Source organism: Salvelinus alpinus, unplaced genomic scaffold (genome assembly GCF_045679555.1).
Source record: "Salvelinus alpinus unplaced genomic scaffold, SLU_Salpinus.1 scaffold_40, whole genome shotgun sequence".
NCBI classification, from domain to species: Eukaryota; Metazoa; Chordata; class Actinopteri; order Salmoniformes; family Salmonidae; genus Salvelinus; species Salvelinus alpinus.
Genome location: NW_027255981.1, coordinates 1,698,799 through 1,726,307, shown reverse-complemented (window position 1 = coordinate 1,726,307; position 27,509 = coordinate 1,698,799). Strand labels below are relative to the sequence as shown.

The 27,509-nt window shown below is 41.7% G+C and overlaps 1 protein-coding gene and 1 long non-coding RNA gene across 5 annotated transcripts in view; one reads left to right on the top strand and one right to left on the bottom strand.

The window, feature by feature from the left end:
* Nucleotides 1–27,509, top strand: part of LOC139567039 (phosphofurin acidic cluster sorting protein 2-like) — a 97,881-nt gene that overhangs the window by 8,033 nt on the left and 62,339 nt on the right. The window lies entirely within an intron of this gene.
* Nucleotides 161–27,509, bottom strand: LOC139567032 (uncharacterized). The gene is made up of 3 exons (XR_011673211.1): nt 27,305–27,509; nt 877–1,094; nt 161–361 (listed from the first exon to the last, which is right to left on the bottom strand). It is a non-coding gene; the product is annotated as an uncharacterized lncRNA (long non-coding RNA).

Here is a 27,509-nt window from a genome sequence, read left to right as displayed (position 1 = left end):
ATCATCTATTTCTTTAGTTGGCCCCCATTATAGCTGAGGTAGATGGGCGTTGGAGTTCTCGCAAAACTACCTTCCTTCAAATTGCACGCAAAGACATAACAATGGTATCCATGAGTTCATCTGACTCTGGGTGTGTATAAAAATGACAAAATTGCCAAAATAACCCACTATTCCTTTAATGAATACGGTACCCAGCACCATTTTGGCACCTGTGCACATTCACAGCGGGAGCCAGCCTGGTGACCCAGGGGAGATCCCTCATTGCTGGCCCAGATGTGTCCTCTATCTCTGGGTAACGAGAGCGGGGATGTTGGCTTCCTGAGCCAAGGCTATGGAGCTCTCCTTAGGGATTGAACAGTGGCTGAGAATGCAGAGAGAGAGTTAAATTTGAGAGTGGTAACATTTCTCCAGCTCCATCCCTCAGCTCTTTATCCAAAAAGTGGTAGGGGGCTACCTGTTGTTTGAATCCCAGATTTCCCTTTTAATCAAAATCAAATCAAATGTTATTGGTCCCATGCACATAGTTCTAGTTCTGACAGTGCAGCAATATCTAACAAGTAATCTAACAATTCCACAACAACTACCTAATACACAAATCTAAGTAAAGGAATGGAACAAGAATATACACACAAATATATGGATGACCAATGACAGAGCGGCATAGGCAAGATGCAACAGATAGTATAGAATACAGTATATACATATAAGATGAGCAATGCAAGATATGTAAACATTATTAAAGTGACTAGTGATTTCAAGTCTGTATATAGGCAGTAGCCTCACTGTGTTAGTGATGGCTGTGTAACAGTCTGATGGCCTTGAGATAGAAGCTGTTTCTCAGTCTCTCGGTCCCAACTTTGATGCACCTGTACTGACCTCGCCTTCTGTATGGTAGCGGGGTGAACAGGCAGTGGCTCGGGTGGTTGTTGTCCTTGATGATCTTTTTGGCCTTCCTGTGACATCGGGTGCTCTAGGTGTCCTGGAGGGCAGGTAGTTTGCCCCTGGTGATGCGTTGTGCGTTTTTAAAGGAATAGTTCTGTTTACTCAAATTACATTTGGGTGGGCTTTGACAATTTCTTCACACATTAAGATACCTGCAAAAAACACATGTAGTATACGTATATCAAATCATTTTATTTGTCACATGCGCCAGAAATATATAATAATAAATAAGGTGTAGACCTCACAGTGAAATGCTTACTTACAAGCCCTTAACCAACAATTCCATTTTAAGAAAAATACCACAAAAAAAGAAATAAAAGTAACAAATAATCTAAGAGCAGCAGTAAAATAACTGTAGCGAGGCTACATACAGGGGGTACCGGTACAGAGTAAATGTGCGGGGGCACCGGTTAGTCGAGGTAATTGAGGTAATATGTACATGTAGGTAGATATGTTAACATTGGTGAATGTAGGCATTGTAGTAGTACATTGTCATTTTTGTGTCAAGTCAAAAAACATAATAGTTGTGGTAGTAACTGACACAGATAATAGCATGAGTAGGTATATTATTACTCCATTTATATGAAGAAGTGGGCATTTTAGTTTGGACCAATCGTGGAATCAATTTAGCCTTTTCTCATATAGAAACTGTTAGTTGTGACCTTCGTGGTGAAGTTTCCCATAGGGACAGATCAAGGATCAGCTTCCCCTCCCCCAATCCTAACATTAACCATTAGTGGGGAAAATGCTAAACTGACCCAAGATCAGCATCTAGGGGCAACTTCACCCAACCCTGTTTCCTCCATCAGTGGGGACTAGTATCTGTACATCCATAAAAGGGCATTCCAGACATTTTGAAAAGGAAGAGCTCAGCGTGTCTTCTGTCACATATCTCAATCTAATCCGCCCTTTCGTCTCAGGCAAAGGGAACAGAAAGGGTAGCCTATTCAAGATCAGATGGGAGGTCAGGGACCTCCACATGCACATGCGTGCACATATGCATCGCACAAATACACACGAAGGCTTGGAGACATGGCCTATGGGCGATTCACAAGTCACTGAGCTTTTCAGTAAGGCCATTCTACTGCCAATGTTTGTCTATGGAGATTGCATGGCTGTGTGCTCGATTTTTATACACCTGTCAGCAATGGTTGTGGCTGAAATAGTGAACGGGAAGGTGAACACGGCATAGAAGGAGCAAAGGAGACAAGACCAAAAAGACGGATCTCGCGATTCTCGCGATACAGGCATTTAAAGCATTGCGCTAAAACATACATTTAAATGAATCAAATTAATTCAATATATCGCCCAGCCCTAATACACACACACATTATATATATATTGTAAACAATGTCTCTGATATACCACTCACTCACACACACACACCCCAACCCCGGTTTCTCCTCAGAAGGGAGAGATAAGTGATGGCGAACCCACCTAGGAATAGATGGACCCACAGTAATTAAACGTGTGCGCTGGAATCAGGTTAGCCAACCAATAGCGCCTCTGTTATTCATGCTGTTTCATTGGTGTTTAATTGGTGCAGGACCCATTATTCCTGATGGAGTGGGCTAGCTGCGTTGAAGAGGGATGGGGTTGACTTGACTGAGTGTGCTGTGGGATAGGGAGTGACCTATTTAATATTGGAAATGACAAATACCATATAGGCTAATGTATAGTACGACAACCAGCGATTCTCAAATGCGTCCTATATGGAAAATGGAATGGGTTTCTCAACTAATACTCGCAACTAATACAACATCCTGGGCCTATATTGTCTAATGTATAGTACGACATCTAGTGATTCTCAATGGCTACCTATGGAAAATGGAATGAGTTTCTAATGGTGGTGAGGTATTAACTGAGTTGAATATGGTACATCCTTTGTAAGGTGCTCATCAAAACCAACATCCCCACTGCTGCGTGCTTGCTTTTTGGTTAAAGTCAAAAGTTCTACCCATACATTTACCCTGCAAACAGCAGGGGTGATCCCAAATGGCACCCTATACCCTATATAGTGAACTACTTTTGAGCAGGGCCCTACTAGGGAATAGGGTGTCATTTGAGTCACCACCCATGAGTTACCCTGCAAGGAGGTCTTTGTAAAGCATTGCCCCAAAACGTGATTGAACTTTGTAGACGATGCACTTTAGCTTTAATATTTGTATCTTATATTTTAATGCTTAAAACATCAACCTATAGAATCCACTTAGTTCAGTAATGAAGCATGGCACTTTTGTCACCAAAGGAAAAACCTCTTCAATACTTGATCTGCCGCTGAGAGCAAATCCTTGATTAAAGATCCCGATTTCTTATCCCCTGTCAGTGGATTTGATGTCTTTATTCAGCTGGTCTATCTCTCTCTCTTTATCTCTCTCAACATTTCTGTCACTTAACAGACGCTCCTATTCAGAGCGACTAGTCATAGTAAGTACATTATTCCTCAATAAGGTAGCTATCAGCAAAGTCAGTGCTAGTATAAAATGAAAAAAAAGTGAAGTCTTTCTCTGTCTCGCTCTGACTCTTTAATATTTTAAAACTACTATGGTAGGCAGACGTCGTTCGGAATTAATTGCAATTGGAAAAGGACAGCTTACGGACCCCGACTGTGCTCGTTTTTCATACCGTGCTCTCCTAAGGTCTACTACTGGCTTGAAAGCAGATAACCGAACCCCACGGGTTTGACTAAATTGCAAGTTTCTGATGTCACTGCCTCAGGCCCCTTTTTTAATGTGTGGAATGGATCATGGTCAGAGCATTCGCCCTCCTGTTGCTAACCTGGTTAGCATTCGCCCTCCGGTTGCTAACCTGGTTACCATTCGCCCTCCTGTTGCTAACCTGGTTAGCATTCGCCCTCCTGTTGCTAACCTGGTTAGCATTTCGATACACATACAGTGGGGAGAACAAGTATTTGATACACTGCCGATTTTGCAGGTTTTCCTACTTACAAAGCATGTAGAGGTCTGTAATTTTTATCATAGGTACACTTCAACTATGAGAGACGGAATCTAAAACAAAAATCCATAAAATCACATTGTATGATTTTTAAGTAATTAATTTGCATTTTATTGCATGACATAAGTATTTGATACATCAGAAAAGCAGAACTTAATATTTGGTACAGAAACCTTTGTTTGCAATTACAGAGATCATACGTTTCCTGTAGTTCTTGACTAGGTTTGCACACACTGCAGCAGGGATTTTGGCCCACTCCTCCCTACAGATCTTCTCCAGATCCTTCAGGTTTCGGGGCTGTCGCTGGGCAATACGGACTTTCAGCTCCCTCCAAAGATTTTCTATTGGGTTCAGGTCTGGAGACTGGCTAGGCCACTCCAGGACCTTGAGATGCTTCTTACGGAGCCACTCCTTAGTTGCCATGGCTGTGTGCTTTGTGTCGTTGTCATGCTGGAAGACCCAGCCACGACCCATCTTCAATGCTCTTACTGAGGGAAGGAGGTTGTTGGCCAAGATCTCGCGATACATGGCCCCATCCATCCTCCCCTCAATACGGTGCAGTCGTCCTGTCCCCTTTGCAGAAAAGCATCCCCAAAGAATGATGTTTCCACCTCCATGCTTCACGGTTGGGATGGTGTTCTTGGGGTTGTACTCATACTTCTTCTTCCTCCAAACACGGCGAGTGGAGTTAGACCAAAAAGCTCTATTTTTGTCTCATCAGACCACATGACCTTCTCCCATTCCTCCTCTGGATCATCCAGATGGTCATTGGCAAACTTCAGACAGGCCTGGACATGCACTGGCTTAAGCAGGGGGACCTTGCGTGCGCTGCAGGATTTTAATCCATGACGGCGTAGTGTGTTACTAATGGTTTTCTTTGAGACTGTGGTCCCAGCTCTCTTCAGGTCATTGACCAGGTCCTGCCGTGTAGTTCTGGGCTGATCCCTCACCTTCCTCATGATCATTGATGCCCCACGAGGTGAAATCTTGCATGGAGCCCCAGACCGAGGGTGATTGACCGTCATCTTGAACTTCTTCCATTTTCTAATAATTGCGCCAACAGTTGTTTCCTTCTCACCAAGCTGCTTGCCTATTGTCCCGTAGCCCATCCCAGCCTTGTGCAGGTCTACAATTTTATCCCTGATGTCCTTACACAGCTCTCTGGTCTTGGCCATTGTGGAGAGGTTGGAATCTGTTTGATTGTGTGTGGACAGGTGTCTTTTATACAGGTAACGAGTTCAAACAGGTGCAGTTAATACAGGTAATGAGTGGAGAACAGGAGGGCTTCTTAAAGAAAAACTAACAGGTCTGTGAGAGCCGGAATTCTTACTGGTTGGTAGGTGATCAAATACTTATGTCATGCAATAAAATGCAAATTAATTATTTAAAAATCATACAATGTGATTTTCTGGATTTTTGTTTTAGATTACATCTCTCACAGTTGAAGTGTACCTATGATAAAAATTACAGACCTCTACATGCTTTGTAAGTAGGAAAACCAGCAAAATCGGCAGTGTATCAAATACTTGTTCTCCCCACTGTACGTTGTTGAATGCCAATGCTTTTTACATTTTGTTGTTATTTGTGGCCTGTTTTTTGTTGTGAATATTTCCGAATCTGTTCCTTGGTCAACAGAAATGTCAACATATATTATGCAGTTGTTGTTATGCTGTTGTTATGCCGTCTGAGCTATAGTGGACAATCGCTTGTGTATTTTTTTTCCAAATCTGCTTTTGGGGGCGTGTGTGTGTGTGGGGGCATGTGTGTCCAAGTCAAAGAGGCCCAGCTTCATATTGTTATTGGAGGAATTACCAAAAAGACTTCACCCCAAATCAGAAGCACATGCTCTCTTTTCCAAAAACTGGATCAGGATCTTTGTTGTGATTTAGAATGTGGAGGTGTGTGTGTGTCAGGAAAATAATCTGGTCTAGTGTGGATTATCTGAGGTTTACAACACCTGCTGTAGCATGTGTTTCTTTCTGCAGCTGTTTCGACGCCAGAGTGCTAGCCAGCTAAGCTAACATTTGGGTGCGATGTGAAACCAGAGCGTGGGATGCCGCTACAGCAGACCAATAGAGCACCAGCCGTTCAACGCTATAAAGTTGGACTTTCTGTAGTAAAATGGACTGTTTTTCAGTTCACAGATATTTTGTTGTCCTACTACACCAAAAAATATACAGAATTGAAAAAATGGCTTACAATGAGTCAACCTATGAACGGTTATGACTCATTGCAAATTCAATCAACTAGTCACGTTAACACAAGAAAATCATGCATTAAAATGTTTGTTGAACGACGCAAGGAAACTACGTTGACTCAATCAATTTCTGCCAGGGTTGAGACGGTTTTGTCTGATTTCCGCCATTAAAGGAAAACTCCACCCAAAAATTATCAATTAGTATTTGTTTCATTAGTCCATTGTTGATATAGTCCCAAAATGTTTTGCATGTCAGCAATCAAGATTTAAGATCAAGATCAAGATGTATAACTTTTAAAAACGCAGCGTCATATGAGGCATTCTGTATCATGTGATTCAAAATATATCATACCGGCTGTATTTCTATATTTTGAAATACATTACATAGCCAAAAGTGTATCTGGACACCTGTTCATCATGGGCATTAATATGGAGTTGGTCCCCCCTTTGCTGCTATAACAGCATCCACTCTCCTGGGAAGGCTTTCCACTAGATGTTGGAACATTGCTGCTGTAACAGCATCCACTCTCCTGGGAAGGCTTTCCACTAGATGTTGGAACATTGCTGCTATAACAGCATCCACTCTCCTGGGAAGGCTTTCCACTAGATGTTGGAACATTGCTGCGGGGACTTGCTTCCATTCAGCCACAAGAGCATTAGTGAGGTCGGGCACTGATATTGAGTGATCAGGCCTGGCTCGCAGTCGGTGTTCCAATTCATCCCAACGGTGTTTGATGGGGTTAAGGTCAGGGGTCTTGCAGGCCAGTCACGTTCTTCCACATGGGTCTCAACAAAACATTTCTGTATAGACCTCGCTTTGTGCACAGGAAAGGGCCTTCCCCAAGCTGTTGCCACGATGTTGTAATTGTCTAGAAAGTCATTGTATACTGTAGCGTTAACTTCTTTCAGCTAGGGGGCAGAATTTTTATATTTGGAAAAATAACGTTCCCAAGGTAAACTGACTATTTCTCAGGCTCAGATATTAGAATATGCATATAATTGACAGATTAGGATAGAAAACACAATTTCTAAAACAGAACTGATTTTGCAGGCGAAAACCTGAGGAACTCCAACCCGGAAGTGCATTATTTAAAAAAAACAAAATCCCTGTTCCATTGCTTGCCCCTCCTCCATTTAAAGGGGTATCAACCAGATTCATTTTCCAATGGCTTCCTCGGGCTGTGACCAGGCTTTAGACATAGTTTAAAGCTTTTATTTTGAAAAATTAGCGAGATTTATCAAAACGTGTCAGGTGTCCTTTGATTAGTTCCTGCGCAGGAGAGATGTGGCTTGACATTTTCTTTCTCTGTAGTATTGAACAGTTTACCGTCCGGTTGAAATATTATCGATTATGTATGTTAAAAATAACCTGAGGATTGATTTATAAAAAACCTTTGACATGTTTCTACGAACATTACGGATACTTTTTGGAATTTGTCTGCCCTTCAGGACCGGAACAAGCTTGTGGTTTTCTGAACATAACGTGCAAACCAAATTACGGTTTTGGGTTATAAAACTAATCTTTATCGAACAAAAATAACATTTATTGTGTAACTGGGAGTCTCCTGAGTGCAAACATCCAAAGATTATCAAAGGTAAGCGATACATTTTTATTGCTTTTCTGACTTTCGTGACCAAGCTAATTTAAGGCTAGCTGTTCTAGCAGTGATTGATACACTCACAAACACTTGGATTGCTTTCGCTGTAAAGCATATTTTCAAAATCTGACACGATAGGTGGATTAACAACAAGCTAAGCTGTGTTTTGGTTTATTTCACTTGTGATTCCATGATTATAAATATTTTTAGTATTATTTAGAATTTGGCGCACTGCAATTCAGCGGTTGTTTACGAAAATGATCCCGTAAAAGGGATCCGTGCGGCAAGAAGTTAAGATTTCCCTTCACTGGAACTAAGGGGCCTAGCCCGAACCATGAAAAACAGCCTCAGACCATTATTCTTCCTCCTCCAAACTTTACAGTTGGCACTATGCATTGGGGCAGATAGCGTTCTCTTGGCATTTGCCAAACGCGTTTCCACTGCTCCAGAGTCCAATGGCACCACTCCAGCCGACGCTTGGCATTACTCATCGTGATCTTAGGCTTGTGTGCGGCTCGGTATTGAGTGTTGCAACCGAGGACAGACGATTGTTACTCGCTACGCGCTTCAGCACTCGCCTGTCCCGTTCTGTGAGCTTGTGTGGCCTACCACTTCGCGGCTGAGCCGTTGTTGCTCTTGGACGTTTCCACTTCACAATAACAGCACTTACAGTTGCGCGGGGCAGCTCTAGCAGGTCAGACTTCTTAAGAACTGCCTTGATGGAAAGGTGGTATCCTATGACGGTGCTACGTTGAAAGTCAGAGCTCTTCAATACGGGCCATTCTACTGCCAATGTTTGTCTATGGAGATGGCATGGCTGTGTACTCAATTTTATACACCTGTCAGCAACAGGTGTGACTGAAATAGCCAAATCCACTAATTTGAAGGGGTGTCCACATAATTTTGGCCATGTGTGTGTACACACTACCGGTCAAAAGTTTTAGAACACCTACTCATTTAAGGGTTTTTCTTCATTTTTACTATTTTCTACATTGTAGAATAATAGTGACGACATAAATACTTTTAAGTAACACATATGGAATCATGTAGTCACCAAAAGTGTTTAACAAATTAAAATATATTTTATATTTGAGATTCTTACAGTAGGCACACTTTGCAACGCTGTCATCAAGGCAATCTTGGCATTCTCCCAACCAGCTTCACTTGGAATGCTTTTCCAACAGTCTTGAAGGAGTTCCCACATGCTGAGCACCTGTTGGCTGCTTTTCCTTCACTCTGCGGTCTGACTCATCCCAAACATCTCTCTCCTTCTTGGTCAAATAGCCCTTACACAGCCTGGAGGTGTGTTGGGTCATTGTCCTGTTGAAAAACAAATGATCCACCAGTCTAATGTCCATTGCTCGTGTTTCTTGGCCCAAGCAAGTCTCTTCTTCTTATTGGTGTCATTTAGTAGTGGTTTCTTTGCAGCAATTCGACCACGAAGGCCTGATTCATGCAGTCTCCTCTGAACAGTTGACGTTGATGTGTCTGAACTCTCTGAAGCATTTATTTGGGCTGCAGTTTCTGAGCCTGGTAACTCTAATGAACTTATCCTCTGCAGCAGATGTAACTCAGGGTCTTCCATTCTTGTGGCGGTCCTCATGAGAGCCAGTTTGATCATAGCACTTGATGGTTTTTGCGACTGCACTTGAAGAAACTTTCAAAGTTCTTGATGTTGCATATTGACTTCCCTTCATTTCTTAAATTAATGATGGATTGTCGTTTCTCTTTATTTATTTGAGCTGTTCTTGCCATAATATGGACTTGGTCTTTTACCAAATAGGGCTATCTTCTGTATACCCCCCCCCCCTAATTCCCTACCTTGTCACAACACAACTGATTGGCTCAAACGCATTAAGGAAAGAAATTCCACAAATTAACTTTTAAGAAGGCACACTTGTTAATTTAAATGCATTACAGGTGGCTACCTCATGAAGCTGGCTGAGAGAATTCCAAGTGTGCAAAGGGTGGCTATTTGAAGAATCTCAAATATAAAATATTGTTATTTGTTAAAATATTTTTTGGGTTACTACTTTATTCCATGTGTTATTTCCTAGTTTTGATGTCTTCACTATTATTCTACATAATAATAGCATAAAGCATTCTACATAATAATTGCATAAAGCTGGAAAGGGTTACACAAGTATCTTGAAAATCCTTGATGTTCATCAGTCCACTGTAAGAAAAATTGTCTATAAAATGGAGAAAGTTCTGCACTGTTGTTACTCTCTCTAGGAGTGGCCGTCCCGCAAAGATGACTGCAAGAGCACAGTTCAGAATGCTCAATAAGGTTAAGAAGAATTCTGGAGTGTCAGCTAAAGACTCAGAAATCTCTGCTACCATCTTTGTAAAACACTAAAATGGCGCCGGAGAAGAAGGCAGACGTTGTATGTGCCCCCAACCGATTGTGTTTTTTTGTTCATTTATTTGCATTGTTTGTAACTTATTTTGTACATAATGTTGCCGCTACCGTCTCTTATGACCAAAAATAACTTATGAACGTCAGGACTGCGATTACTCACCACGGACTGGTAGAATCCTTTTTTTCCTTTAATGAGTCTGACGAGCCCGACGCGAACGATATTCTGCTTTCTTGCGAACAGGCCCAGATCCCCATGATTTGTGTGAGGCAGAGAAAAAGGGTCCGGAGGGCGGGCTGCCTTCTGAGAATTCGTAGGTGATCGAATAAACCCCCACTTCCTTCCATTCTGCTAGCAAACGTGCAATCTTTGGACAATAAAATATATGACCAACCCGGAAGATTAACTTGTTATGGATAGGGGGCAGCATTTTCACATTTGGATGAAAAGCGTGCCCAGAGTAAACTGCGTGCTACTCAGTCCCAGTTGCTAATATATGCATATTATTAGTAGCTTTGGATAGAAAACACTCAAAGGTTTCTAAAACTGTTTGAATGATGTCTGTGAGTATAACAGAACTCATATGGCAGGCAAAAACCTGAGAAAAATCCAACCAGGAAGTGGGAAATCTGAGGTTGGGTGTTTTTCAACTCATTCCCTATTGAAGATACAGTGGGATATGGGTCATGTTGCACTTCCTAAGGCTTCCACTAGATGTCAACAGTCTTTAGAACCTTGTCTGATGCTTCTACTGTGAAGTGCGGCCGAATGAGAGGGGAATGAGTCAGAGGTCTGGCAGAATGCTTCGAGCTCGTGACGCTCGTTCACGTGAGAGCGAGCTCTGTTCCATAGCTTTTCTACAGACAAAGGAATTCTCCGGTTGGAACATTATTGAAGATTTATGTTAAAAACATCCTAAAGATTGATTCTATACTTCGTTTGACATGTTTCTACGGACTGTAATATGACTTTTCGTCTGAACTTTTGCCTGGACCTGCCCGCTCGTTGTGAGTTTAGATTGTGTACTGAACGCGCAAACAACGAGGAGGAATGTGGAAATAAATGATGGACTTTATGGAACAAATCAAACATTTATTGTGGAACTGGGATTCCTGTGAGTGCATTCTGACGAAGATCATCAAAGGTAAGTGAATATTTATAATGCTATTTCTGACTTATGTTGACTCCAACATGGCGGATATCTTCTTGGGTTGTGTTGATCTTTGAGCGCCGTACTCAGATTATTGCATGGTTTGCTTTTTCCGTAAAGTTAAAAAAAAAATCTGACACAGCAGTTGCATTAAGGAGAAGTATATCTTTAAATCTGTGAATAACACTTGTATCTTTTATTAATGTTTATTATGGCTCTGCGCAAATTCACGGGATGTTTTGTAGGCAAAGCCAAATGTAGGTTTTTGGATATAAATATGAACTTGATCGAACAAAACATACATGTATTGTGTAACATGTTGTCCCGGGAGTGTCATCTGATGAAGAATATCAAAGGTTGGTGTTTAATTCTATCAATATTTCAGATTTTTGTGAGTCCTCTCTTTGGTTGGAAAATCGCTGTATGCTTTCTGTGACTACATTTTACATTTTACATTTTTAGTCATTTAGCAGACGCTCTTATCCAGAGCGACTTACAGTAGAGTGCATACATTTTATTACATTTTTACATACTGAGACAAGGATATCCCTACCGGCCAAGAGCAGACGCTCTTATCCAGAGCGACTTACAGTAGAGTAGAGTAGAGTATTTATTTTTAACTTTTTTATTATTATTTTTTTTTTAACATACTGAGACAAGGATATCCCTACCGGCCAAACCCTCCCTAACCCGGACGACGCTATGCCAATTGTGCGTCGCCCCACGGATCTCCCGGTTGCGGCCGGCTGCGACAGAGCCTGGGCGCGAACCCAGAGACTCTGGTGGCGCAGCTAGCACTGCGATGCAGTGCCCTAGACCACTGCGCCACCCGGGAATCAGGTACAAACAAACAACTCTTCTGTTCTGAAAGGCTGTGAAACAACAAAACTTCCAATCATTTGCGTATTTTTTTTACTCAGTGTGCATAGACATTTTAATGAATACACACATGTTGATAGCTCTACCAGTTATAGAATATAATCGAATAACATTTTAGTGTATACTGCAGTAGTTGCCGAAAAGCTTTTTTGAAATCGGACACTGTAGTTGGATTAACGAGAATTTTATCTTTAAAATCGTGTCTAATACTTGTATGTTTAAGAAAATTTAATTATGAGATTTCTGTTGATTGAATTTGGCGCCCTGCAATTTCATGGGCTGTTGGCGAGGGGTTCCGCTAGCGGAACGGGGTTCTACCAACGGGACATACAGAACTGTAATATCTTATTCTTCACGGAGTCGTGGCTGAACGACGACACTATCAACATACATCTGGCTGGTTATACGCTGCACGGGCAGTATTTTTGTAAATAACAGCTGGTGCACGATATCGAAGGAAGTCTCAAGGTTTTGCTCGTCCCTGTGCCCAAGAACACCAAGGTAACCTGCCCAAATTACTATCGACCCGTAGCACTCACATGTGTAGCCACGAAGTACTTTGAAAGGCTGGTCATGGCTCACATCAACACCATTATCCCAGAATCTCTAGACCCATCAATTTGCATACTGCCCCAACAGCTCCACAGATGATGCATCTCTATTGCACTCCACACTGCCCTTTCCCACCTGGACAAAAGGAACACCTATGTGAGAATTCTATTAATTGACTACAGCTCAGCGTTCAATACCGTAATGCCCTCAAAGCTCATCACTAATCTCAGGACCCTGGGACTAAACACCTCCCTCTGTAACTGGATCCTGGACTTCCCGACCGGGCCGCCCCCAGGTGGTAAGGGTAGGTAACAACACATCTGCCATGCTGATCCTCAACACAGGGGCCCCTCGGGTGTGTGCTTAGTCCCCTCCTGTACTCCCTGTTCACTCATGACTGCATGGCCACTCATGACTGCACCATCGTTAAGTTTGCCGATGACACAACAGTGGTAGGCCTGATCGCCGACAACGACGAGATAGCCTATAGGGAGGAGGTCAGAGACCTGGCCGTGTGGTATCAGGACAACAACCTCTCCCTCAACTTGATCAAGACAAAGGAGATGATTGTGGACTACAGGAAAAGGAGGACCGAGCATGCCCCCATTCTCATCGACGGAGCTGTAGTGGAGCAGGTTGAGAGATTCAAGTTCCTTGGTGTTCACATCACCAACAAACTAACATGGTCCAAGCACACTAACAAACTAACATGGTCCAAGCACACTAAGACAGTCGTGAAGAGGTCACAACAAAACCTATTCCCCCTCAGGAGACTGAAAATATTTGGCATGGGTCCTCAGATCCTCTAAAGATTCTACAGCTGCACCATCGAGAGCATCCTACTGGTTGCATCACTGCCTGGTATGGCAACTGCTCGGCACTACAGAGGGTAGTGTGATCGGCGCAGTACATCACTGGGTCCAAGCTTCCTGCCATCCAGGACCTCTATACCAGGCGGTATCAGAGGAAGGCCCTGAAAATTGTCAGACTCCAGCCACCCTAGTCATAGACTCTTCTCTCTGCTACCGCACGGCAAGCGGTCCCAGAGCGCCAAGTCTAGGTCCAAGAGGCTTCTTAATCAAATCAAATTTATTTATATAGCCCTTCTTACATCAGCTGATATCTCAAAGTGCTGTACAGAAACCCAGCCTAAAACCCCAAACGGCAAGCAATGCAGGTGTAGAAACACGGTGGCTAGGAAAAACTGCATAGAAAGGCCAAAACCTAGGAAGAAACCTAGAGGAACCAGGCTATGAGGGGGTGGAGATTATAACAGAACATGGCCAAGATGTTCAAATGTTCATAAATGACCAGCATGGTCAAATAATAATAATCACAGTAGTTGTTGAGGTTGCAACAAGTCAGCACCTCAGGAGTAAATGTCAGTTGGCTTTTCATAGCCAATCATTGAGAGTATTTCTACCGCTCCTGCTGTCTCTAGAGAGTTGAAAACAGCAGGTCTGGGACAGGTAGCACGTCCGGTGAAGAGGTCAGGGTTCCATAGCCGCAGGCAGAACAGTTGAAACTGGAGCAACAGCTTCTACCCCCAAGCCATAAGACTCCAGACCATTTGCATTCCCCCCCCCCCCCCCCCCTTACACCGTTGCTACTCTCTGTTATCATCACTTTAATAACTCTACCAACATGTACATATAACCTCAACTTTCCGGTGCCCCCGCACATTGACTCTTTACTGGTACCCCCCCTGTATATAGTCTCGCTATTGTTATTTTACTGCTGCTCTTTGATTTGATTTTTGAAAAATTTATTTGGATCTCTTTTAGTCCCCATTTGGACTAATCTTCCAAGAGTCCTTAAACATTAAAATACAATTTATAATACAAACACATTTTCACATAACACACTATTACAAACATACATAATATACTAACATAATGACCCAATAAATACTCAATCTAAAAAATATTGATTCTTCATCTACTACAGTCCCACAACATTTCTATGTATTATATTTAAATTGTTTTAAAATAATGTTTAAATTTATATATTGAAAGGTTTCTAGTTTGCTCAGTTAATTTATTCCATTTCTTCATCGCTCTAAATCGAAATGTTCTTTTGCCTATTTCTCTTTTCTGTCTGGATAACACATAGATGGTGGACAATCTATTCCTAGTATTTACGGAATGTCTGTCTCTTACCAACTGAATACCGTTGTGAATAGAACTTGGACGTTTTAAATTATGTATATTATGAAATAAAATAAGCATGTTTTTTTCAATTATCTTGTCGATTGTTGACCAACCAAGAACACTGCGCATGACTGCAACAGAAGAACCATATCTCCACCTTAAAACAATCCTTGCTGCTTTGTTCTGTGCATTCTGCAGCCTCCTAACTTCACTTGATGAAGCATTTCCCCAGACCACCGAACAGTAGTTCACCTGACTCTCAATTAATGCTTGTGTTATTTGCTGAAGAATTTGTCCTGGTAAATATTTAGCTATCCTCCTGATTACGCATGCTGTTTTTTTAGTTATTTTTTTTATACATAGATTAGTTATTTGAGACGACCCTGATAAGCAGTTGTCTAGCTGCACTCCCAATAGTTTGGTTTCTGCCACTTCTTAAATTTGTACTCCTCCCATACTTAATTGTATCCCATGCTGTTTTGGCCTTTTCCTAGTTGAACAGACCAACATAACTTTGGTTTTCTTGGTGTTTAAAACACGTTTGTTTTGGCAAACCCACTCCCTGATATTCTCCAAATCTCCTTGTAAAGCCTGCTGTACCTGTTGAACCGATTGTCTTGCTGCATAAATTGTAGTATCATCTGCACATATAGTAGCTTGAGTTTCAACTAAGGCATAGGGATTGTCGTTGGTATATATTAAATAAAGAAGTGTCCCAAGGTAGCTGCCCTGCGGTATTCCACAGTTTAACACATGAGGGGAAGAAAATGAACCATTGATATAGGTGGACTGTTTCCTGTCAGTTAGATATGACTGTACCCAATTCAATGCTATCTCCTTAACCATAATGCATTAATTTTGTCAATTATTTCATGATCCACCAAATCAAATGCTGCACTGAAATCTAAAAATAGTACACCCACAAACCTGCCATTATCCATAGCATTGAGCCACTGGTCAGTCATGTCAACCAATGCAGTGGTAGTGGAATGGTTTTTGCGATAAGCATGCTGATTGGCTGTAATCAGATCATTCTTTTCCATGTACTCCCAAATTTGTCTACTCACAATACCCTCCAAGATCTTACTGAGTGTAGGGAGTAGACTAATTGGTCGACTATTGGCAGGAGTAATGGGTTCTTTGCAGTCTTTCGGAATAGGACACAGTTTCGCATGCGTCCATACATTTGCAAACATCCCCTTTTCCAGTGAACAATTAAATATGTATCTCAGTGGAACTGCAATCTGGGGAGCAGCACAGCGAAGCAAATAATTGTCCATAAGACCATAACCTGTAGATTTACCAACAGGTAACGACTTCAATAGGTTTAACACCTCCTCTGACACCGTTTGCAGACTAAAATAGCAGATCTTGTAGCTCATAATATGATCATCAATATGATATTTTTTACACAGAAAATGTAATTACTGAGCAACAATGTAGACATACATTCTTCCAAACAAGCTATTGTCCAATGGATTATTGGACAATAGCTTGTTTGGAAGAATGTATGTCTACATTGTTGCTCAGTAATTACATTTTCTGTGTAAAAAATATCAACTGGTTTTGTTATTATTCTCCCGTCAACCTCCACACTAGATGGGCATGATGAGATAGATGTACCAAGTAAGCACTTAACTGTGTTCCAGACCTTTTTAGAATCATTTTTACAATCAATAAAAGCATTGTTGTAAAATAACTTTTTCTTCTTTCGATTAAATTTAACTGCATAATTACGTAATGTTCTATAATTCTGTTCATCAATTTCTAATTTTGACTTGGCTGCAAAGACTTTTGCCATATTTCTTTGAGAAAAAGCCTCACCCAGTTCATCATCAATCCATGGAGATGGACGGGCACCAACTGTACTCTTTCTTATAGGGGCATGATGGTCCATTACCTCAGTGAGCAAATCAATAAAACATTCTGTAGCGTGATTTAAATCATCCTCTAGATCAATCAGCTCCCAGGGTACAGCAGCCAAATCATTTAGAAATAGCTCATGATTAAATGTTTTAAAATGTATTTTGACCACAATCATAGGGGGTTTCTTTGGAACCTTGGTCTTCATGGTTATGGTCACAATATTATGGTCTGTCCAGCCCACTGGCATTAATCTGGCTTTTAATCATTGCAATGGTATATTACAGAAAATCAGATCAATGCATGTGTCTGAACGATGACCCAACTTAATTGAAGATCTAGTAGTATCATTAACCATTTGTTTCAAACCACAGTTCTCGGCATATCTCATCAATTTAGTTCTATTCGAATTATTGTGATCCTTCCAATTTATATTAAAATCAACCAAGATAAATACATCTCTGTTGCTATCTGTGGCCTGGTCAAACCCAGTGCATAAGTCATCCAGATAGGACACCTTAGAGCTAGGAGGTCTATACACACATCCTACCAATATGGGTGCCTGGTGAGGCAGATGTACTTGAGCCCATAGTGCCTCTATTTGACATACATTAAGGTCATCCCTCTTAAAAGGTATATGATTCTGAATATACAGTGCTACACTCCAACCATTCCTATTCCTGTCCCTTCTCAGTAGACTATATCCTTGAACGTTAATTTACCCATCATTTACAGATGCATCCAAATGCGTTTCGGTCAAAGCCAAAATATGAATATTATTTATGTTGACCAAGTTAAAAACCTCATGTATTTTGTTAGGAAGGCTACATACATTAACCTGAGCTATATGCAGCCCTTTCCTTATCAAGTGGAGATCAATAGAGCATGTATTCATTATAGTTGAAGTTGTCATGATACACTACAACACACAAACTCAGATTTGAACATTAAATTAAAATAGCCAGGGAGTTACTCTAGAGTCCTGATAGTTGCCCGTTGATGTAAAGTTTATCCATCACCATGGAGACTCGTTGATTCAGGCAACGCTTTTCCTTCATGATGGGATACAGTTTTTTTCTCTTTTCATTGAACTCGGTGGGGAAATGATCATTCATTCCAAAATCAGTGTTTCTGAGTTCTCTCCCCATGTTCTTCATTTCCTTTTGTTAAATTTATCAAAACATGCAATAATAGCCCGTGGCCTATTTCCGGAGGCCTTACCCATTCTATGGAGTCTGGAGAAAGTGGCATTACGCACAACATCAGTGGGCAGTTTTTTAGTTGAGTTGACATAAAGTCTCGGACTGTGTCCTCACAGCCTCTGCTGTTGTCATTCTCCGGTATCCCTGAGAATATTAGATTGTTCCGCATTGATCGACACTGTACATCAAGCAAGGTCTCTTTAATTACTTGTTATTTTTATTTCTTATTCTTATCCGTATTTTTTAAACTGCATTGTTGGTTAGGGGCTTGTAAGTAAGCATTTCACTGTGAGGTCTACACCTGTTGTATGGATGGATGCTGAAGGGGGATATAGAGCAATAGGGGGAGATACAGTATTGTAACATGTATCTGACATGCAAAACATTTTGGGACTATATCAACAATGGACTAATGAAACTAATACCAAAAGATAGTTTTTGGGTGGAATCTTTCTTTAAGAATGAGCCCTGTGCCACTTAAAGAGGATTCCTCCCCATAATGTGCATTAGCATTCGGTAGCATCAGCTTCCTCTGAGTTTCCCCATCGGCTCCCTAGCTTTTCATGTTAGCAGCAGCACAGGGCACAGCAGATAGCGGAGCTGTGATCTGACATTGCTCTGAAATAGAGGGAAGTAAAGGAACCCCCCCCCCCCCCCCCATCTCCATTCAGGATGAAACATCCTGTCGTCCATGTTTTTATTGGATCAGTGGCCAGGGTGAGAGGTCCATTGGGGGCTGCAGGGGAGTGAACCTGACTTACGGAATTCTCTGTCTCACTGCGCTGATGGCAGGAAGCAGGATAAGCATGGGGAAATAGTGCGTTCCAGGATCCCGGGCTTACTTACTCTTGAGTTCCGACCAGCCTTTAGTGGCATTAGGGTGTGTGTGTGTGTCACTCCCCAAATCCTTGTCTGCTGTTTATTCCCAACCAACACAGCTACACAGACTTTCCCAGCTGTCAAACATTGTCAGTCTAGAAGTGCTGAGTGATAAATACTAACATCTGTTGACTAAAAACTGGCCCCTGTTCAGTTTGGATGCCTATATGAAGAGTCCCAAGACAGACAAATTGATATGAATGCTTGGCTCTTGTTTTAAGAAATGGCCTCCAATCAGTTTTGGATGCCTATACGAAGGGACAGAGACAGACAGATCGATACAAATGCTTGGCTCTTGTTTTAGGCCTGGGCTGTCAAGACTCATGTCATTGTTCTGAAGCAGCAGTGTGGAATTGATGTGCTTAGTCTGGTCCGGTGGCTAAGGCCACAGTTACAAAGCCTCTCCATTTGTTATCATTCCATCCAAGCCATTAGAGCCAGGGCCGTATTCTTTGGGGCATAACGCTTTTGAAAAGATATGCAACGGACAATACAAATTTATCGCTGCTTGTAGGAGTCTGGGTCGTTCCGTCCTGTTTCAGTCTGTTGTCTTCCATTTGGTGCCTAATGAAAACGGCACTGTTGATTTCGTGCTGGGTTATGGGCCCTGTGTGATCGGGTCCAGAGTCCAGTCTTCATTGCGTGTTTATGGAGCACGAAGGCAGGGAGGAAACCACAGACTTGGAGTGGGAAGTGCCACCATCTTATCTATCTCGCCACAAAACCAGCCATCAAGCCTGGCAGTCAGTTACTTGAAGATGTTCATTCAAGCATTTCCTGTGCTGCAGCAGACTTGTAGGAATTTATATAAAACCTGAACTCAACTGCTGCGATCTTCCTCCCCCAACCAAACACTATAAGTAATGTCATCACAGCTGCTATTGTGCTTGAAATTAGTTTTAGTCCAACCCTATTCAAAAACACCCAAGACTGCTACTCTAAAGTTTGACCTAGCTTGTGTCACTTCCTGTTTGACTCACTTCCTGCATTCGGGGTGGCACGAGTTAGAAGTGAATGGGTCCGTCAGAGAGTGGCTGTGGCATCAACTCTCTCTCTCTTTCTCTCAGCCACAAAACACACACGTACACACACCCAGTCTGTGTCTGTGATGACTCTGCTCTTGTTGTCTTCATTCACATTTAGCTGGACTTGTCTCTGCAGTGCAGAGCACAATGTTTCACTGCCACAGGAATAGGGGCCAGTAAGGCTGGCTCAGTTAGAAGGGTCAGGTAAAGTCTCAGGGCACTTGGCTGGACACTACAGTGTTGACCTACCTTACCGTAAATCCTGTTCGATTTTTCCACAGAATGATAACCATATCAAAATAATCATTACCGTAAATACTCACTGATATTGCAATGCAAGTGTGACTGATGTCACTTATGCATCTCTTATTTTTGTTCAACTGGGATTCAATGTTGCAAGGGGAATGTTAAAGATCCGTTTTATAAAGGATTTGTATAATTTCAGCCAGTAGTTTTGAAATTAGCACTAACAAGCCAATGCGGGTCCCTGAAAGTTGTGCACAGTTGTGTACAACGTCATCACGCCATTGATTTTTAGCCTCTGTAGCGTGTGCCTGAAGAGGGAAAAAATGCTCTGTGTATGTTGGGCTCACCCCACAACCTTATTGGACAATACGGTGCTGACCCGATCCCGACTCCAACTTTTTAACCTTGTAACCGCATCATTTCACCTGCCAATCAACATTGTCCATACAGTTTGGTTGTCGCATGTACCACCAATTTACGATACCACAAAATGCATTTTCTTCCATTGCATGTGCTTCGTCCTTCGGTAGGCTGCTGTGACTATATACAGTGCTGGAGGAAGCATTGCAAAGTTTCCCCCTGAAAGCACAGATTCCTCTCATGCATTCAGATAACTCTCTCTTACTATGAACCCCCCCCCAAAAAAACCTTCCCTTCTTTGTTCTGACCAATGATTTTATATACAGTGCTTTCGGAAAGCATTCAGACCCCTTGACATTTTCCATATTTTGTCATTTTGTTGTTACAAACTTATTCCAAAATTGATGAAATAGTTTTCCCCCCTGAAATATCACATTAACATAAGTATTCAGACCCTTTCCTCAGTACTTTGTTGAAGCACCTTTGCTAGCTATTACAGCCTTGAGTCTTCTTGGGTTTGACGCTACAAGCTTGGCACACCTGTATCTGGAAAGTTTCTCCCATTCTTCTTTGCAGATCCTCTCAAGCTCTGTCAGGTTGGATGGAGAGCGTCGCTGCACAGCTATTTTCAGGTCTCTCCAGAGATGTTCGATCAGGTTAATGTCCGGGCTCTGGCAGGGCCATTCAAGGACATTCCGAGACTTGTCCCGAAGCCACTCCTGCGTTGTCTTGGCTGTGTGCTTAGGTTCGTTGTCCTGTTGGAAGGTGAATCTTTGCCTCATTCTGAGGTCCTGAGCTTTCTGAAGCAGGTTTTCATCAAGGATCTCTCTGTACTTTGATCCGTTCATCTTTGCCTCGATCTTGACTAGTCTCCCAGTCCCTGCCGCTGAAAAACATCCCCACAGCATGATGCTTCACCGTAGGGATGGTGCCAGGCTTGGCATTCAGGCCAAAGAGTTCAGTCTAGTTTCTCATGGTCTGAGAGTCTTTAGGTGCCTTTTGGCAAACTCCAAGCGGGCTGTCATGTGCCCTTTTACTGAGGAGTGGCTTCTCGTCTGGCCACTCTACCATAAAGGCCTTATTGGTGGAGTGCTGCAGAGATGGTTGTCCTTCTGGAAGGTTCCCCCATCTCCACAGAGGAACTATAGAGCTCTGTCAGAGTGACCATCGGCCTGACCAAGGCTCTTCTCCCCCGATTTCTCAGTTTGGCCGGCGACCAGCTCTAGAAAGTGTCTTGGTGATTCCAAACTTCTTCCATTAAAGAGTGATGGAGGCCACTGTGTTCTTGGGGACCTCCAATGCTGCAGAAATGTTTTGGTACCCTTCCCCACACAATCACAATCCAGCTCTACGAACAATTCCTTCGACCTCATGGCTTGGTTTTTGCTCTGACATGCATTGTCAACTGTGGGTCCTTATATAGACAGGTGTGGCCTTTCCAAATCATGTCCAATCAATTGAATTGACCACAGGTGGACCAATCAAGTTGTAGAAACATCTTGAGGATGATCAATGGAAACAGGAGATACACCTGAGCTCAATTCCCATTATCGTAGCAAAGGGTCTGAATACTTATGTAAATAAGGTATTTCTGTTTATTTTTAATACATTTGCAAAAATTTCAGTCCCTTTTTTGCACCATTGTAAATAATATTTTGGAAGCTATAGAAATGCATTTATTACTGTTTACATTTGTTTTTGCCGTGTTTTATTCTATTACCGACACCTTAATGCATACTTTTAAATTATATTATGTGAGCTAAACAAAAAATACACTACCGGTCAAAAGTTTTAGAATATCTACACATTCAAGGGTTTTTCTTAATTTGTACTATGTTCTACATTGTGAAACCTGAAACCTACTATGTTCTACACCTGAAACCTGTCAAGTAACACGTATGGAATCATGTAGTAACCAAAAAAGTGTTAAATAAATCAAAATATATTTGAGATTCTTCAAGTAGCCACCCTTTGCCTTGATGAGTAGCCACCCTTTGCACTCCACTGTAGATTTGGCCTTGTGTTTATTGTCCTGCTGAAAGGTGAATTCGTTTCCCAGTGTCTGATGGAAATAACCATGTTTTCCTCTAGGATTTTTTCTGTGCTTAGCTGTATTCCATTTATTTTTATCCCAAAAAACTCCTTAGTCCTTGCCAATCACAAGCATACCCATAACATGATGCAGCCTCCACCATTCTTGAAAATATGAAGTGTTGTACTCAGTGATGTATTGTGTTAGATTTGCCCCAAACATAACGCTTTGTATTCAGGACTAAAAGTACATTTCTTGCAAACAGGATGCATTTTTGGGGGGGAATATTTCCTTCTTTTCACTCTGTCAATTAGTTTAGTATTGTGGAAACTACGATGTTGTTGATACATCCTCAGTTTTTTCCTATCACAGATAATTAAACTCTCCATTGGCCTCATGGTGAAATCCCTGAGCAGTTTCCTATCTTACTGGAAACTGAGTTATTTTTGTAGTGACTGGGTGTATTGATACACCATCCAAAGCCTAATAAATAACTGTACCATGCTCAAAGGTATATTCAGCGTCTGCTTTTTAAAATTTGTACACATCTACCAATCTGTGCCCTTCTTTGCGAGGTATTGAAAAACCTCCCTGGTCTTTGTGGTTGAATCTGTGCTTGAAATGTACTACTCGATTGAGGGACCTTACAGATGATTGTATATGTGTGGTACAGAGATGCGGTAGTCTTTCAAAAATCATGTTAACCATTATTATTGAACACAGAATGAGACTTACTATGTGACTTGTAAAGCACATATTTACTCCTGAACTTATTTAGGCTTGCCATAACAAAAGGGGTTAAATACTTATACCGCTTTTACATTATGGGTTATTGTGTATTGATCAGTGACACAAAATCTCAATTTCTAACATTTTAACCCTTTGACGCGTACGAGCACATATTTGTGATCATTCTTGAGTGGACCATGCAGCGTACCATTGCAAATATGTGATTGGAACAGTAGCAACAGAACGTATGATACAACAAACGAGTCTAAACAGCATTGTTGTCTGAAAAGCATCTAAACAATGTTTTATACTGATGGGAAATAAAGGTCTAAACAACATTTCCTCAATTTGACATTTTATTGTAAAAGATAAATGCGAACTTCATCATCCAAACTAGGGATGCACGATATATCGGAATCGGACGATATTAGCTTAAAATATCGGCATCGGCCCAATATCTAGTTTAACGCCGAAGTGCAAAACCGATGTCAAAGCTGACGTGCCTATATAGGTACATGACGCCACGTAGAATTTTGCGCTACATGTGCAACACAGCATTCCTAACCTAGCCCAGAATTTCTGCTGTGTGGATCAAGCAGTCAACAAGTCGAGCAGTCATTTAAAAGAGTAAGAACATTTCGGCATTTCAACTCAAAAGGCGAAATCCATTAACGCAAAGATCATTTAATTAATTGCCCCGGACAATCAATCGTTCTCTGTCGTGGGTAATGTTGGCTTTCGCCGACTGGTCGAGCACCGGTACACACTACCAAGTGCGCTATTTTTCAGATGTTGCCCTACTGGAGTTACACAGTAATAGCGTCACTGCTATTATCTTCACGACTGACATGTGGAACAGCAATATCAGTCCCATGAGCATGCTGAGTCTGACAGCACAGTGGGTCGTCGAGGATTTTGTACTGAGGAATGTTGTATTACATGCTCATGAATGTGCTGGTTGTCATACCGCTGCTGCCATTTCAATGGCATTTAAGAACATGTTTAAAACATGAACACACTCGCTTGCTCCATTCGAACAACTGACTCTAAGCTCATCAACTGCGCCTGCAGCAGACGTGATACCCTCTGTCATGGCATTGAAACGCCTGCTCAACAAAACTGCCGACACAGGCTGTGAACAAGCGTGGCATTCTGTCTTTACTGTGTCGCCACCATACTCGATGCTATGTACAAGGACCGCTACATCGATGCAGACAAGAAACAGGGTTTTAGTGAAATGTTACATACACAGCTGGACAAGATGGAAACGGATACAGTGACAGTGCGCACATTGGAAGAGAGTCCACGGACAGACAGCTGAAACTTCACTACTTTACGCGTATAATGAAATCCTGGTTGAGAATGAAACAACTGAACAAATGAGCAACGAAACAGCACAGCAAGTAAGTGAAAGAAATAGGTTTTGATTATGTTTTACTGGTAATGGCGACATACTTCAATGTTGTGTGTGTGTGTGTGTGTAGCCTTTATTTAACTAGGCAAGTCAGTTTTAAGAACAAATTCTTATTTACAATGACGGCCAAACCTGGGCGATGCTGGGCCGATTGTGCGCTGCCCTGTGGGACTCAGCCTGGATTCGAACCAGGGACTGTAGTGATGCCTCTTGCACTGAGATGCAGTGCCTTAGACCGCTGTGTCCGTGTGTGTGTGTGTTAACTATTTAACTGTACTAGAATGCTTTAAAGGCCGCTAAAATGTTTATTATCGGTATCGTTTTTTTGGGGCAAGGAAAATATTGGATATCGGTATCGGCCAAAAATGTCATATAGGTGCATCACTAATCCAAACATCACACAGAACATATCCACAGCCAAACTCATTCCATAAACCAGTCTAAATGACAGGTTGCGCTGACAAAAAAACAAACATAAGTTAGTGACCTAACAGCTAGACTTGTGCTCACCGGTGTTGTGGTATATTGTAAACAAGGGAGAAATAATATTGTAATATTGTTCAGGAGAGATGTGTGTCAGCTAAGCTAACAGCAGCTAAATTCTTTATGATACTTGTTTATTTTTGACAAGCGAAAACTCCCATATCCCAGAATTCCATTCACTATTAGACGCAAATAGTCAAAGATGGCTGCGCCCATTTCCTGAAAAATATTAAGTTTGGCCGCTTCATCATACAAATCTTTGATGTACTTGTTAGTGTATACAAGAACCGGAACACAAAAATGATAAGTCGTTTATCGTTTTTGACAAATCACTCGGAATTCTCTGACCTTTTAGAAAAATTGCTCCGACTTGGAAAAATCTTTTTCAACGGTCATCCAACTTGGGCCTGTTTCTAGAGCTCCGTATTTCCGACCCGAAGATCACTGATGTCATGATTTGACCTCATATTCTTCAGAGTTCCCAGTTGTCTTCAAAGCACCATAAGTCAATCGAGTGAAATATCCCTTCACCTTGTTTTTTTATAACATCTTTGGTCTGACAGATATGTCAACAAACATGGTGCCACACATCTGGCAAATAGCTTAGCATTAGCTCATCATAATGAGTACAACTTTCAAAAAAGTATTTTACACACGTGTCCATTACAATCTATGCAAGAATCGGAATACATGATTTGTCAACAGTACTTGAAAACGTGAATAAAACAGTAAATACATTATGCTCCATACATACATACGGTATGCTACAGTTGAAGCGACAACACGCTATAGTGAAAATAATGCATTTACTTTGGTAGGAACGCACAGATGTCCAAAGTTATTGTTCGTAAGGAAAACAACAATGAAGGCAATGCGGTCGCCAGACAGAAAAGTTGGGGAAGTGGGGAAAAGTTTGGATCTGACTACTTCATACTTGATCAGGGGAAACACAGGGTTCTCGTAAAAGAGAGAAGTTTGTGCTGCTCAGTGAATCCTCAAACATAAATTGTCTGTAACATTGAAATAGGCTACTACTTATGTGAATTAATGAGGAGGTGGAACACACATTCAAACTGTTAGAAAATAATTAGAAATTGACAAGTTGAGACATCCTATAGATAATTAGCAGGCAGCGTGCCTTGATTTGAGGGCAGTGTCATGTTGCGTAACAATCACATTTTAGAACAGTGAGTACATTCTGACATCATGCACATAAAAAAACTCACGCTGGTGCGACTGTTCGAGATATTTGGAACTCGCGCGTGAAAAGGTTAAATTCAGGCTGTAAGCCAACAAGATGTGGAAAAGGTGAAGTGGTATGAATACTTTCCGATGGCACTTTTCATCATTGTTCTGACTCCAATATCACAGATGTATTTAAATCTAGCCGAGGGTTGTTGTGGTTTCAGCAGTAGACAAAAACTGTTCTATCAGCCCCCCCATTTGCACTCCCTAATGCAGATCATTTACGCTTTTTATCATTAGCATTCATCACTAGCAAATGATTAGCATCCCCCCCATTCATAATACGGTTTCTTAATATCCCATTTAGCAGACACTTTTATCCAAAGTGACTTAAAATACATTGAGTGCATACATTTCAGCATATGTGATCCCTGCAGGATTTGAACCCATGACTGTGGCGTTGCTAATGACGTGCTCTTAAGTGAGCCACACACAACCACATTCTCTTGGTTTGTGTGGCTCGTGTGATTTTTGCCTGACCGAGTGACAACCCAAAGGATTCAATTTATCTCTGTCATTGCTAAGCGCTAGTGTTACTGTAGTGGAAGGAATTGATTGGTTCTGTTGTTAACGACTGTTGTTCTCATGTGCAGTGCTAGGCTAGGAGCTTTAGCGGATAACCTGTTTTTTATTGCAGTAATGCCTGTGGTTTAGCTGTTAACATTTTTAAGTATAGCTCAAGTATCCCTTGAATTAATACCCCATAGAAACTATATTGTCAAGACTTTCTTGTGGCCAGCAGCAAGTATGGCGAGGCAGGTAGCCTAGTGGTTAGAGCATTGGTCCAGTAACCGAAAGGTTGCTCGATCGAATCCCCGAGCTGACAAGGTAAAAATCTGTCGTTCTACCCCTGAACAGGGCAGTTAACCCACTGTTCCTAGGCCGTCATTGTAAATAAGAATTTGTTCTTAACCGACTTGCCTAGTTAAATATATATATTTGTAAAGTAATGTTGTAGGTTTAGTAGTAAAAACAATTGTTGGCTGTAATATCCCTCCCAGCTATTGTTCTGTATGTCTCAATAAGGAAGATAGTTTTCCCACCTTTTCTTGGCACTCGGCGCAGGCATTTCCTGTTGATTGCTCGGTTCCAACAGAAATAGGCAGGCGGCTCAGTCCAACAGTGTTAGTCAAAGCAAATAGCCATCCCATTCACAACAGAACTGGGCATTTGTAAGTAACAAGCAATTGCATCATATTACTGCAATAGTAAAGTGCAACCAACACTGTCATTCAACCGAACCACAAC